The sequence below is a fragment of the Serinus canaria genome, chromosome 11 (genome assembly GCF_022539315.1).
Source record: "Serinus canaria isolate serCan28SL12 chromosome 11, serCan2020, whole genome shotgun sequence".
Lineage (NCBI taxonomy): Eukaryota > Metazoa > Chordata > Aves > Passeriformes > Fringillidae > Serinus > Serinus canaria.
The window spans coordinates 9,060,484-9,072,812 of record NC_066325.1 but is presented as its reverse complement, the minus strand read 5'-3'; the positions used below and the strand labels follow the sequence as shown (position 1 = coordinate 9,072,812).

Genomic DNA, 12,329 nt, shown 5'->3' with positions numbered 1-12,329 from the left:
ACAAAGCCACCAGGGTCATCTCTTCATTCTTAGGGTGAATGGCACCTGTGTGACACTGAAATTCTTCAAAGAGGCACAGAGACAATACTTAATATCAATGACCTGAGTATTTCAAGCAGAAAAGATCCATTAACTGTGAGCCCTGTTCAGCTCAGGATCCTGTTCTTTGAGGAATCCTCTTTTCCTGTTCAAGAATTTTTTCCAAAATGTTGATGCCTTTTCCCCCAAATTTTATCCTGTGGACTTTCTTTTGAATTCCTATCATTTCTGCTGATAATCTTTCAGATTACTTTTTTAATCTTTCAGATTTTACTTTGTAAAAAAAAAACAAAAAACCAGACACAAAAAAAAAAAAACCAAAAAAAAAACAACAACCACCAAGCCTTTTCTGTGACAATCTAATATAAAGAATAATCTAACAATGGAAGCCTGGAGGCAAAAGTCCCCTTGTGTTAATATGCTTGTTACAGAAATACAACTTTCTATGAAGATTGAAGCCCCAGTTTATGGGATTGGAATCTTCAGCCTAAGAAACAACTGTTTTACTGTGATTGTCACTGCTGGGGCTCTACACTAAGTACATTGGTTATGTGCTCTTTAAAGGCCTTATCTTTACCTAGCATATTATAAATTATCTCCTGTTTGTTATCTGTGTGAAGATTGCTGGAAGCTCCTGAGAGCTCCTTGTATGGTCTCTGAAGCGCTGTCAGTGTGGCACACCTTTTGTTCTTTTTGGAAAAGCCATAGGATAATAGCAAGCTGTAATGGATAATTTTCTAATTATGTGGTTTGCTCCCCATTTCAGAGGCTCACTGGCAGTTTCAGAGTAACAAGAGGATAAATGGTGCTGATCTTTCTGCACACAATGACGCCTTTAAGAAAGAAAGTTACAGTCAAAACTACCTGCATCCAGGTAAGGATCCCATGTAAATTCTGTTTATAAAACCCTGATAGACTGAATGCTATGTGGAACACTGGTGTTAGGGTGAGTCCTGTAGTTGCACACTTCATTTCTATGCTCTGTCTGAGAATTCCTAACATACATTTCCTCCTAGCCCAGAGGAGCACACAGAAGGATTGTCACACTCTTTTACAGGTGGGAATTTAGGTCGTTGCCTGAAGATACTTTGGAAGTCTGAAGATTCAAGAGATTTCCCTATCCCATCCCATGCTCTACATTACAGAGCCAGCTTTCTTCCTTCATTTTTTGTAGCTATCCAAAATCATCCACAAAAATAATTTACTTGATTTCTCAGTGAAATAGAATTCATAGATATACAGAAAAGGACATTTAAGTCTTTCTACAGTTACACCTAATTACTCAGGTGTATGCATTGCAGAAGTGCTCAGCTTTAATTGTCTTACTTCTTGTTGTTTGATTAATTTGCATTGTTGTAGCATTGACGTTTTCATTGTTCTACTTAAAATAATTGAACAACGAAACCTTAAAATTCTTTGCATGTGGTGCTTGTAAATTTACACCTAAAACCCCCTGAATACAATGTTCCCCTGAATACAATGTTCCCAAGCCACCTAAAGAGGAGCAACCCACACATGCCATGCAATCATTCCATTGCAGTGTTCATCACAATAAAATATTGGGGTTTTCCATTGAGCTGTGTGTTCTGAGCAAGATGCAGGAGAGCCTGGGGCTGTATGTGATCAAAAGCTTCACACAATCTGACTGGGTCAATGAGTTTTTCCAGGCAATTTAGACAATTTTCTATGTGTAGACAAAATACCCGGATTTCTCCTTTGTGTTTATCAAGGTAAGCTTCACAAAGTATTTCAGAAATCCCCCTCTTCCTTCCTCTCCTTCCTTCCTCCCCTCCTTCCATTAATTTAGGACTGATGAACACTTTCATACACCTTTCTTAAGGTCAGCATGGTCACAACCACTTCTCTTGTGTTTAAACAGAAAAGCCTTAGCTGAATCCCACCTAGTCTTGGCTACCCACAACTCCTCTCAGAGTGGGAGTGCAGGATACTCAGGATGGTTGCCAGCCCTGCCTGCAAACAGCACAGCAAAAGTTTTTCCAGTTGATGAAGGCAAGGTGCTACAGTTAAGCCTCACAGCACAACAGACACTGCTGAAATGAATTTCACTTCTCAAACTCTTCTAGAAGTTCACCATCCATCACAGCTCCTCATTAATCCCCCTTTACACTCCTGAAGTGTAGCTCGCATTTAGAACTTTCTAATGTTACACTTTCCATGTTCCTGTGTTTCAGTAGTTTTTTGGGGTTTTTAAAGTATGTAAACCTGGCCAGAATTTTTTTGAAGTACTTGGCCTTTTGGCCCAGGACTATTAAATGTAGTGAGGTTGGAAGCAGAGTTCAGAAGGCACACCTTCTGAAGAGTTTGCAGGCCTGATTTGTGCCCTACCTGCAGTGAAGCAGTGCTATGTGCAGAGGTGCTGTGGAACACGAGGCTACACCATACCACATCTTCCCATCTTACTTGAATAGGAGCTCTTTTAGTTTTGATATTTAGGTTGCAAAGTTTCTGAGCTTGAGTTCCATTCAGACTGTGCTGTGATGCTACTGGATTTAGTAACATCAGTGCAATTAAAGAGAAACTAATTGGGCTTCATTTGTTGGTACTGGAGAAATCTGCTTAACCTTAGAGTCAGTGCCTGTATGGTTCAAAAGGGGAAACAGGTAAATTCTGTATGGTATCCATGAAAACTGAAAGTGGATTGCTGGAGGCTAAACTTCTGCTCCTAATTTTGTCATGATTATATTGTAGATAAAATTAGAGGATAAATTAAGGTGTAATAGTGATGACTGAAATTACTAAGGAGACTATTAAAAAAAATTTATTTATAGTTCCAAATACAATCAGAGAATAAGTGTTTAGGGGCTAATGTTCATTCATTCAATATGTCCATATGCTGATAGATGATGATGCATTTAATGAAAGATGCCAGCATTCTGGCAGTTTGAATGTTGTGAGGAAAGGGACAGGTTAAGTTTTGCTCTTGTGACTTTAATACTGTCATTCCTTCATCTTGAACTATTTAATTTGGAAGCACTATGTTCTTTGAATGAGATAAGAATTTAGTATGCTGTGCATCTTCTCTTAATACATCTGCTGTCTAAAAAAGCAAGGTGGAAAAAAGCAACAAATAAACCCAAGGAAATTGTATCAGTAGCACTTATTTTTACATCCCATTTAGTGCAAAGACAAAGCAAATCAGCCCATAACAGGAATAACCCAAAAGAAAATGAATGGATCTAGAGAAATGGCCTATCTAAAGCACTAAGTGGGATATAAATAAGAATTTCACTACTTTCATAGGAGGATCCTAGAAACAGTCCTTTCCCAAGGTAAAACTTAAGTTGTTAGGTATATTTCCCATTAATAGATGGTATCCATAACTGAGAACCCAAGTACTGGAAAGCTGGATAATGGTGACAGTGTAGATCACTATTCTGCATTGTAAATAATACATAATAAGGTCATTATTTCTTCATTTTTATCATCCTTCTCTGTGGTCAAACTCTTCCTTGAAGATCCTTTGGAAAGGAAAAAAAAATATACTTTCTTTTATCTCGAGTCATTTGGCTGAAATAAGTTTTATCATAAAGCAAAATAATGATAAAAATATAATTTATTCTCAGCAGAATCAGAGGGCTGTAGCAGGGAGTTCACTGCAGGCCATAGAGAACCTAAAGCAGGTTTCCATGTTTCCAGCCAACACTCTGAGCATACCCAGCTCAGTGGATCTTGCAGTGCACAAGGTATAATCTGGGCATTTCACCCACAGCTTCTGGAAGGAGCTACTCTTTGGGAAATGAGCTCACCTGTGAGCAGCCACACTGGCAGAGGTGTGCTGGGAAGTGCCACCAATAATTTGAGGAAGGTTGTGAAGATGAGCTTTTCAACAGGCAAATTTCTCCCACTCTCATGTCCCCTCAGTGCTGTGTTTTCAGCTACCCTGGGTTTGGTGTTCTCCCTCTCAGGTTTGCCCCAGCCTTCCTGACTTTCAGAGCCATGCAGCTCTGTAAAAGTGTCTTGGTAAATTATGCCAAGACAAATACCAGCAGAACTGTATCCATGCTAGGAAATTGCACCAGTGTAACCATAAACTGAGATAGTTAAATCAGCACTGTGTGTAGACGTAAGTACTTTGCTGGATTTTAGTCAAAACACTTTAAAAGTAATGTTAAATTTTGGGTTTGTGCCAGCTGTGGGCCAAACTGAACCACCTGTATTCATATGCTATGCTTAGCCCTTAGTACACTTCAAGCACATCCAAAGTTTAAGACAAGACAAAGTCCCACTGAAGTAATTTAAACCTTACGGATATGCATCTGCTTAACCTCCTTCCTGACTCAGGAGGGACCTAGGCATGTACTCAGACTTGCACACTAACATTTTCTGCTGAATAAGCACCTTTATTTTTTAAAATGGCAATCATGAAATTCTAATTTTGAAGGTAATAGGAAAATTCCTAGATTCGCTCAGCCAAAGATAATTGCTGTTTGGAGAGCTTTACATGCTCACAGTAAGAAAAGTAGGTTTATCCAAGGGAAAAAAATACCTCTTTAAATGAGCACAACCTACAAGGCAATATTATTTTTATTAACATGTATGCTGTAATGCTAAAGCTGGTATGTGTTTGACTCAACCCAATAATCACACAATGTAAACGATACTCAAACAAGAGCTTGAATTATTCTTTGCACTGCAAAGATTAATTAACCAGAAGGTTCTTTCACACCATTCTTCAGGGCAAAACATATCCTTTGCTTTAGGGCTACAGCCTCTTTGCCTTGCCAGAGTACTTTAAAATAGTTTTGAAATTTCTTTTTTGAGGAGCAAGGAATAAATTATTCCCCAGGACATGTTAGGTAGTACAAATTCCACCAGTAGAGCAAAAGTTGTGAACTACACAGGTGACTCTTTCTGGGCCACAGGCCCTCCCAGGATTATCCATGTCAGTCAATTCCCCTGGAGCAGAATTCCAGATTCATTCACTCAGGTGAGCTTCACTGGCCAAACAGATTTCTGGTCCTCTCCCAAATGTGAGACGTTTCCCTCCAGCGCCACGCCCTCAGGAATATTCCTTCTTCCTCTCATGTTTTGTGTTTGGATGATTCTGTTTGAGATGATAATTAAGCCTGTAGAATCTGGATTATGACACACCATTAAATACTTTTAGTTCTTCCCATATGATGCACTGATATCTTTTCTGTGCAAAAAGGGTATCCAGCAGTCTGCAGGAGAGAGGGCTTTATGAAATCAGCTTCTTATCAAATCATTAGATTTCATGGTCCAAGCTCTTTGGTAGGCTCTTGGGAGTCATATTTGCTTGGTTCCAGAGGAATTCTCAATGCTGTCTTTTCGTCTCTGTAGTCTGGATGCCTCAAAACTGGCTTTCTAGGAGTGCTGGAATTTCATTCAAGCTGCAGTATGTGCTTACACAGATCACTGTGAGATTTTTCCCTTTCTATACAAAAGGAAAAACAACTTTTCAATTTTTATTTTTCCTTTCCCACAGCTCTGTTCTTCACTGAAAACATGATAACATATTTGAGCAATGAACAACATGGCATTTTAACATTAATCCTTAATGTTATTGAAGTGTTTAAACCTGCATATTTTTCACTGTCTCGTGCACCATTCTAATTTCTTTTACTCTGTTAAATTCAGACGTAATTTAGGATGGAAAAATACATTTTAGAATTACACCTGCAGCATGTAGTATTAGTATGACTTTTTCATGGCATGACAGTGATGTTTCTACAATCTATACATATTGATTTAGGCTGATAATAAACAATTTGATTAGGCTCTATCTATAGGCTGTCATTTCAATCACTGTCACTGTTCCAATAGAGTGGAAGGCAGATAGCAGACACATATGGCAAGATTTCTCAAAATAAAAACTCTGGCCTGATTAGAGCCCTAGGTTCAGTGAATTGGACAAGACAGCTCAGCTGCCAGGTTATTAACTCCCTCAGAAAATACTCTGCCTTTTCCCCGGGGCCAGCCTGAATATTCTGATCTGGATCGATAAGCAATCTCCGGTGTGTACAAAATGCCAGCTAGAATCATTTGTCTCAGTGCAGTCTCCTTACAAAGGATAAAACACCTGCAGTGTATGGCCTTCTCTCCCTCCTCCCCCACCTTCCCCCTTTTAACTAATGACCCACAAGGAGGGAAGAAGGAACTGGATCTGTTCCATCATCGGGAAGGCTCTCTCAGGTTTGTTTTAATGATCACAATGGCCACCTTTCAATCTTACAAAAATTATATCAGTCATGGTTTCCCTGTGGCATGTTTATGTAAGTAATGTGAACCACAATGTAATGACAAGTGTACAGATGTCATTGTAAGAGGGCCCTTGGCAAGAAGATCTCTCAGAATGTCAGAATTTTAATAAACCCTGGACTGCTGGTAGGGTTCTCTTTGGTGGTTGTCTTTTATATTTGTAATGTGTGCTGTGATCTCCTGCTTGGGCCTGAGATTATTCAAGAGTGTTTAGTAACAAAGGATATTTCACAACTGATTAGAACAGAATCATTCTTTTCCAGAGTGGTGGTGTTTTCCCAATCCATTACATATCCGTGGTTTTTTTTTTTTTTTTTTTTTTTGTAGCAGCACTGGATTGTAGCCATATGAGTTGTACTTTCCTTATATGCCAAAAAGGAGTTTTTATCTGAGTGAATTCAAAACCGTTCAAAGCCTTTGGATGTTTTTTCCACATGTTGACCCATTAATAACCCCCCTTTGACTCAAATAAAAATCTAATATCTGCAAAGTATGAGAATACCCCCAAACCTCCAAGTTTCTCTCCTTCATTGGTTATTTATTACACCTGGAGTCACAGGACAGAACCTCCTATTCCACAACAAGTCTGTAGCTTCACATGTCCCATGCTGTTAAGAAATAAAAGCTGAATATCCTCAGCAATCTACATAGAATTTCCTGAGCAAGTAACAGGTATAACACTGAATAGTAACACTGAATACCTCTTTCTGGATATGGATTAAGTCTTTCAGGAACAGAGCCCAGTTTTGACTCATTTTTCAAGGCTGTAGCACTAGCTCCTCATCCAGCTGTTAATGACAGCATAATTCTGACCTCAGTTTAGGTAGCTCTCCACACCTGTGTGCCTATAGAAAACTTACCTTGAGTTAATGTAAACTGAAGATCCATGCTTAGTTAAAAAATTTAATGGTTTTTTTGTCATGTTTGCTTATGAGAAATTATATAAAAGCTTTTTATGTTTGTTCTGCCATCACTTGGAAAAGGAAGGTTTGTATTTACTCTCTGTCCTATATGAGGTGCCTTGCCCTCGTAACATCAAGAAATTAGAACATTGCCTTCCAGATAGCTCCCTTCATATTTGCTATCCAAAACTTCAGGAACTAAAGATGCTTTTAAAAGAGAACAATGTAAGGAACAACTTCAGTGAATTGATTTCCCAGTGTAGAAAGCACATTTTGTATTGACTCACTTATTAGAATGTTTATCTCAGAGAAAATGCACACAGCTTACATGAAAAGCTGATGTTATGTTAATTCCCATTATTATATACAGATGATATTGAGGAAGATGGAACAAAGTGCCTTTAAAGCAAAGCTGATGACATTTTTTTTCTTGTTTGCTACAGTTTTATTGTAGTGAAATATGTTCATTTTAGCAGTGGAAAACTGCCCTAAATAGACAGCATAAGAGCAATAAGATGTCACATTGCAGAGCACAATTTAAAAATGATGTGCTCTGGAAGTAAGGCTTTTAGACATTTTGGTTTATGTATTAAAACTTCCCACAAATTTGATTGAGAATGAGCCTTTGATGGATATTTGCTGCAGTTATGCTGCATTAGACTCGATTTATCCACCACCTCTCATTGTTGCTATTGATTGATTTTTAAATTAGATGAAGGCAATCAGTAAATACCACCCAATCAAGTCCTAAAAACATACAGGAGATTAGACAATTTAGGGTAATCAATGGAAATATTCTGTGATTTGCTCCCACTCAATTTTGACCATAAATTATGACCATAACTTGCAAGTTAGTAAGCCATAAAACAAGTGGATGTGACAAGAAAAACTACAAGAAATGAATTAAGGAGATGAAGAGGAACCACTAGTGTTATCATTTAATGAGACCAAATTACTCTTTATACATATCTGGCATTTCTAGTTGAGTCTTGCCAACAGTACTGGAGTACAAGGGCACTAACACTTCTGCTCTTTTTCTAGGGTTTTGGGGCTTTTTTTGAGATATAAAAGCTGTTCTTTTGTGTAGCAAATCCCTTTGAACAATAAAAATCTACCTAATTTTGTTGCAGGAAATAAATTAATGTAATTTTAGGTGTAAAGCCTGCTGCTTGCTAAAACCCCTCACCTTCATCTCAGGCACTTGCAAAGACTAATTTTAAAGTCACACTTCTACGTGGTGTTATAATTTACAAACTTTAAAATGTAGCAAAAATTTAATGGTATTTTAGACCAACACTTTGAAGAAGCTGTGCTCATACACTTTCTCTGTGATACATGTCACCCATTTTCTACATTCTCACTAGGAGCTAATTCACATATCTTAAATATCTGGTTTTAAAGTTATTTACTAGTTGTAAATAGGTGTCCATGTTTTTTTCTATTTATGAAGTTCACTATCTATTTGTAATTTCTAGGCAGTATCTAGTATTAACAGTTATAGGCCATATTGGTATGAATTGTTGAAATAAATAAAAAAATTATCATAGATCTGCTGCCTTAAAAAGTAGTACAGGTGTGACACTGCTGAGCAGCACGGAAAAATCTTCCTCTTTAGAATAAGGAACATTTGGAAAAAGAGACCAGAATAGTTTTTGGGAGTGTTGATCCTAGAAAAGGATGAAATTAAGATACTTTTGAAACTCATGTGCCTTTTTGTATATTAAACAGAAATCTCAAAGATCTGAAAACTGCCCAGGACACCTTGAGTGGTGATGAGATTGTAGCAGAGGACAGAAGGACAGAGCACTCTCACTGCACTCACACCCACTAAAATACAAAGGTGATTTTGTAGAGCTTCATGGTAGAGCAACTCCTTTGAGAGCAGATAAATGCAAAATGCACAGGTGAAATAAATACGGAAAATATTTGGATTTATATCTACTGTGATTTAATTAATTCCCACTGAAGAAAAATTTCATGTTGCAGCAGAGAAAGAAATATCCCCAGAGTCAGAAGAAAGCTTTAGTGGTGTTGCAAACAAAAGATTAGTCAGCAAATAGAGCAAATAGTGTATCAGCAGGTGGACTCTGTGTGAGACAATCAGAATTAGAATTTTGCAAGAGTATCATGCAGAAATTCCAAATTCTTGCTGTAGTAGACAAATGTATGGCACTACCAATTATAAAAAAAAAAAAAAGTTATTTTTTTATAAGACATTTCCTTTAGCATAGGGTTTGAGAACCAGGATTTTCTTTTCTGTGCATGTCTGTGGAGCAGTATAACAGAATAAGTCCATGTAAGTGCTGGGCCCCTTACAAAACCATGTTTCTCTCTGTTAAAAACACTCCCCATCTGAATTCTGAATTTAACATTAGTCCAAGTCTGGTCTTTCACATTTTCTGTGTTGTTAAGTACATCTGTCTAAGGCAATACAGTTTGAAGGACTATGTGAATCCTAAAATACAAAACCTATCCCAGCTTACTAAATATTCTTTTTGAAAATGTAATTGAAATTGACTTTTTTTAACCCTGTATTTTATCAGTTTCTATGTGTTCCTAAGATTTTAAGAAATAAATAAATTCAGTTCTAATAATACCTTTTCTTCCTTCCACATAAATTTGGTACTAGAGGAAGCTTCTGTGTCTTTCATCATTGGCATAATTTCTAATAAGTATGTACAATAAGACTGGAAGACACATAGTTTTCAAAAATTATATTCCTCCCTCTGCAGGTAACATTATTTCTGAAATCTGAGATTTTAGTTTAATTTGAAATCTCTTTTGAAAATACACTCCCAGCCCCTTTCTAAAAGATTCTGCATGTGATTGAACCTGTGGTAGAAATTTGCAAGATACAGTTAAATTGTGAGGGCAGGAAATGAAACAGCTCAGAATCTGAACGAAGTCTGGAGCATTTGCATTCCCATATTTAAATATTTGCCTGAATTACACGTGAGCTATAACTTTTCACTCACTGGAATTTTTTGCACTCTCTGTAAATAATAATCCTAAAACAAATCAGTGTTTATATTTTGCAATATATGATGGTATCATGTTCAATCTCACATTTGTGTGAGCTTAAAAACATACAAAACCCCAATATTCTCTAGTGAAGGAGGACAGGAGAGGGAGAGAAAAAAGAAAACCCCTGACTTCAAACAAAGACAGGGACCTACTTGCAGTTCCTGATGGACTGATGCAATACAATGAAGCTGGTGTATTCAATATAACTTTTAGAATAATTGCCTGGGAGGTAACCAGAAGAAGTACATTTTACTTTATCATGGTACATAAATAAAAGGGCAGACTAATTAATCATATAGCTTACTAAAAGTGCTTTTTATTTTGCCATTTAGTATGCCAGAAAGATCATTTTCTTTAATGTATATACCCAGTATTAACATGATTTAATCCATCATGTTCTGTATTATGAAATTACTTTGTTTTACTCCCTGATCCAGCTGAAGATCATTAACCCACACTATTTTCTAAGTCATACATCATTTGAGTGTATTACCTCATATAGCAGGAAAGCTACTTCCCTCGCTTATACACTCCAACTAAGAAATCATTTTTTCTGGATGTTGCTGACAAGAGGAGCTGTTTTCATTAGAAAGCAGATGGTTCACTGTTTCGATTCTCTTTTACCTTCACATTTGCTGCAGCTCAGAGTTCTATGCTGCCAGTTACCTCCTTGCCTCTCACAGCACCCGTGTCCTTCCTCCCCAACCCATCCATAAAACGTGCTAAACAAGCGAGGGCTTTGCCCTCCCCCAGCACCTTTTCTTACTCTGCCTCCTCACCTGCTGTAAGTCAGGCTCCAAAAGCAGTGCAAGTGAATCCAGTCATCTGAACAGTAGGTTAAACTCCCCCAGTTCTGCAGGTGTTTGCTAGCTGAGAGTGCCAAAGGTGGAATTTACACATTCAGGTTCTGAGCGTGGACGTGAAGTCACACTGCTGATGAAATTGCCTCGCCGAGCTTTAAGGCAGAATCTGATCTTCTATCATGTGTAGTTTGCAGTTTTGATAGTGATATTTTCAATGCTATATCCTCTGAGCCTGTAGGATGCACATAGGGCTGCCCTGGGTGCCTGGTAAGCATCAATAAATAGTGGTCTGCAAGGTAAATGAAAGGTGTGCATACCAGAGTAATGGAACTTTTTGATTTAGAATGAATACTGAATAGTTCCTGGAGATATGCCTCAGTATTTTTAGAACAAAAAATTATAAATTATGTTTTAAAATAGAACACTTAACAAGGAGTTGAGTTGTTAAGTCTTAGACTGGTTTTAGTTATCCCTAAGCATTTGCCTTGAAAAGTAGAATTTCATTCCAGTTAGGCAAGGAGACCAAATGCTTCCATTGCTTCAGCAGAAAGCCTCTCACTAGAGATTAAGTCCTTAGAGGTAAACCCATCAGTACATACCTTCAGTTCCTCTACACCATGTTTTAGTGTTAATCATTCTATACTGAGGATAATGATCAAACAATGTAATAATAAATTCTTCCTGCTTTTTGTATTTTTTTCTGCTTTTTACAATATCTATCACAAACTCCATTTTCTTCACGAAGTTTTCAGGGGAGGGTTTCACTATTTATTTTTTTGTACATACATCATGACTCATGTCAAATTTACATGTTATCTTTTTTAGGCACACTGAAAACTAATACAGAGCTTGACAAAAACAAGAGGGTATTGGGAGGGGTATTTGATTTTGTTAATTTGAAGGATAACACGTTCAGTAATCTTAAAGTGGTGGAATTTATTCAAAACTGTGATCTTTATAGTTTTTTACTGAAATTGAAGGAAGAATAAAGGCCTGTAGTGAATATGTTGACAAAATTCAAGAAAAAGATCATAAATTTGGAATTGTTCCAAACATACATGAACATGAAGGACAATGTTTAGTTATACTTTAATAAACCACTCTACAAAGTGTTCTCAATGAGCTGGGGGAAAGATAAATCTACAGAATTAAGCAAAGCCAAAGCTGGAGGTCAGCCTGCAGTTAGTAACCATGCTCAGTTATACTGTTTTTATGATGACACAATATTTAAGCTACTGAACTTGGCACCCCAAATAGCCATGCATGTTGTACAGAGTGAAGAATATGCAATTGGTTGAGCTTGATTTCTGCCTCTCTGTTT

General features: G+C 37.3%; 1 protein-coding gene and 2 long non-coding RNA genes across 3 annotated transcripts in view; 2 read left to right on the top strand and 1 right to left on the bottom strand.

Annotated features, from left to right (window-relative positions):
* LOC115484045 (uncharacterized) overlaps positions 1–2,742 on the top strand; it is a 96,694-nt gene extending 93,952 nt beyond the window's left edge. The window contains exon 3 of the long non-coding RNA XR_003944794.2: positions 806–2,742. This is a non-coding gene — a long non-coding RNA (uncharacterized LOC115484045). The remainder of the gene's footprint in view (positions 1–805) is intronic.
* Positions 1–12,329, top strand: part of AKTIP (AKT interacting protein) — a 1,131,926-nt gene that overhangs the window by 1,029,747 nt on the left and 89,850 nt on the right. The window lies entirely within an intron of this gene.
* Positions 4,567–11,236, bottom strand: LOC108962079 (uncharacterized). The gene is made up of 2 exons (XR_001990578.3): positions 10,985–11,236; positions 4,567–5,455 (listed from the first exon to the last, which is right to left on the bottom strand). It is a non-coding gene; the product is annotated as an uncharacterized LOC108962079 (long non-coding RNA).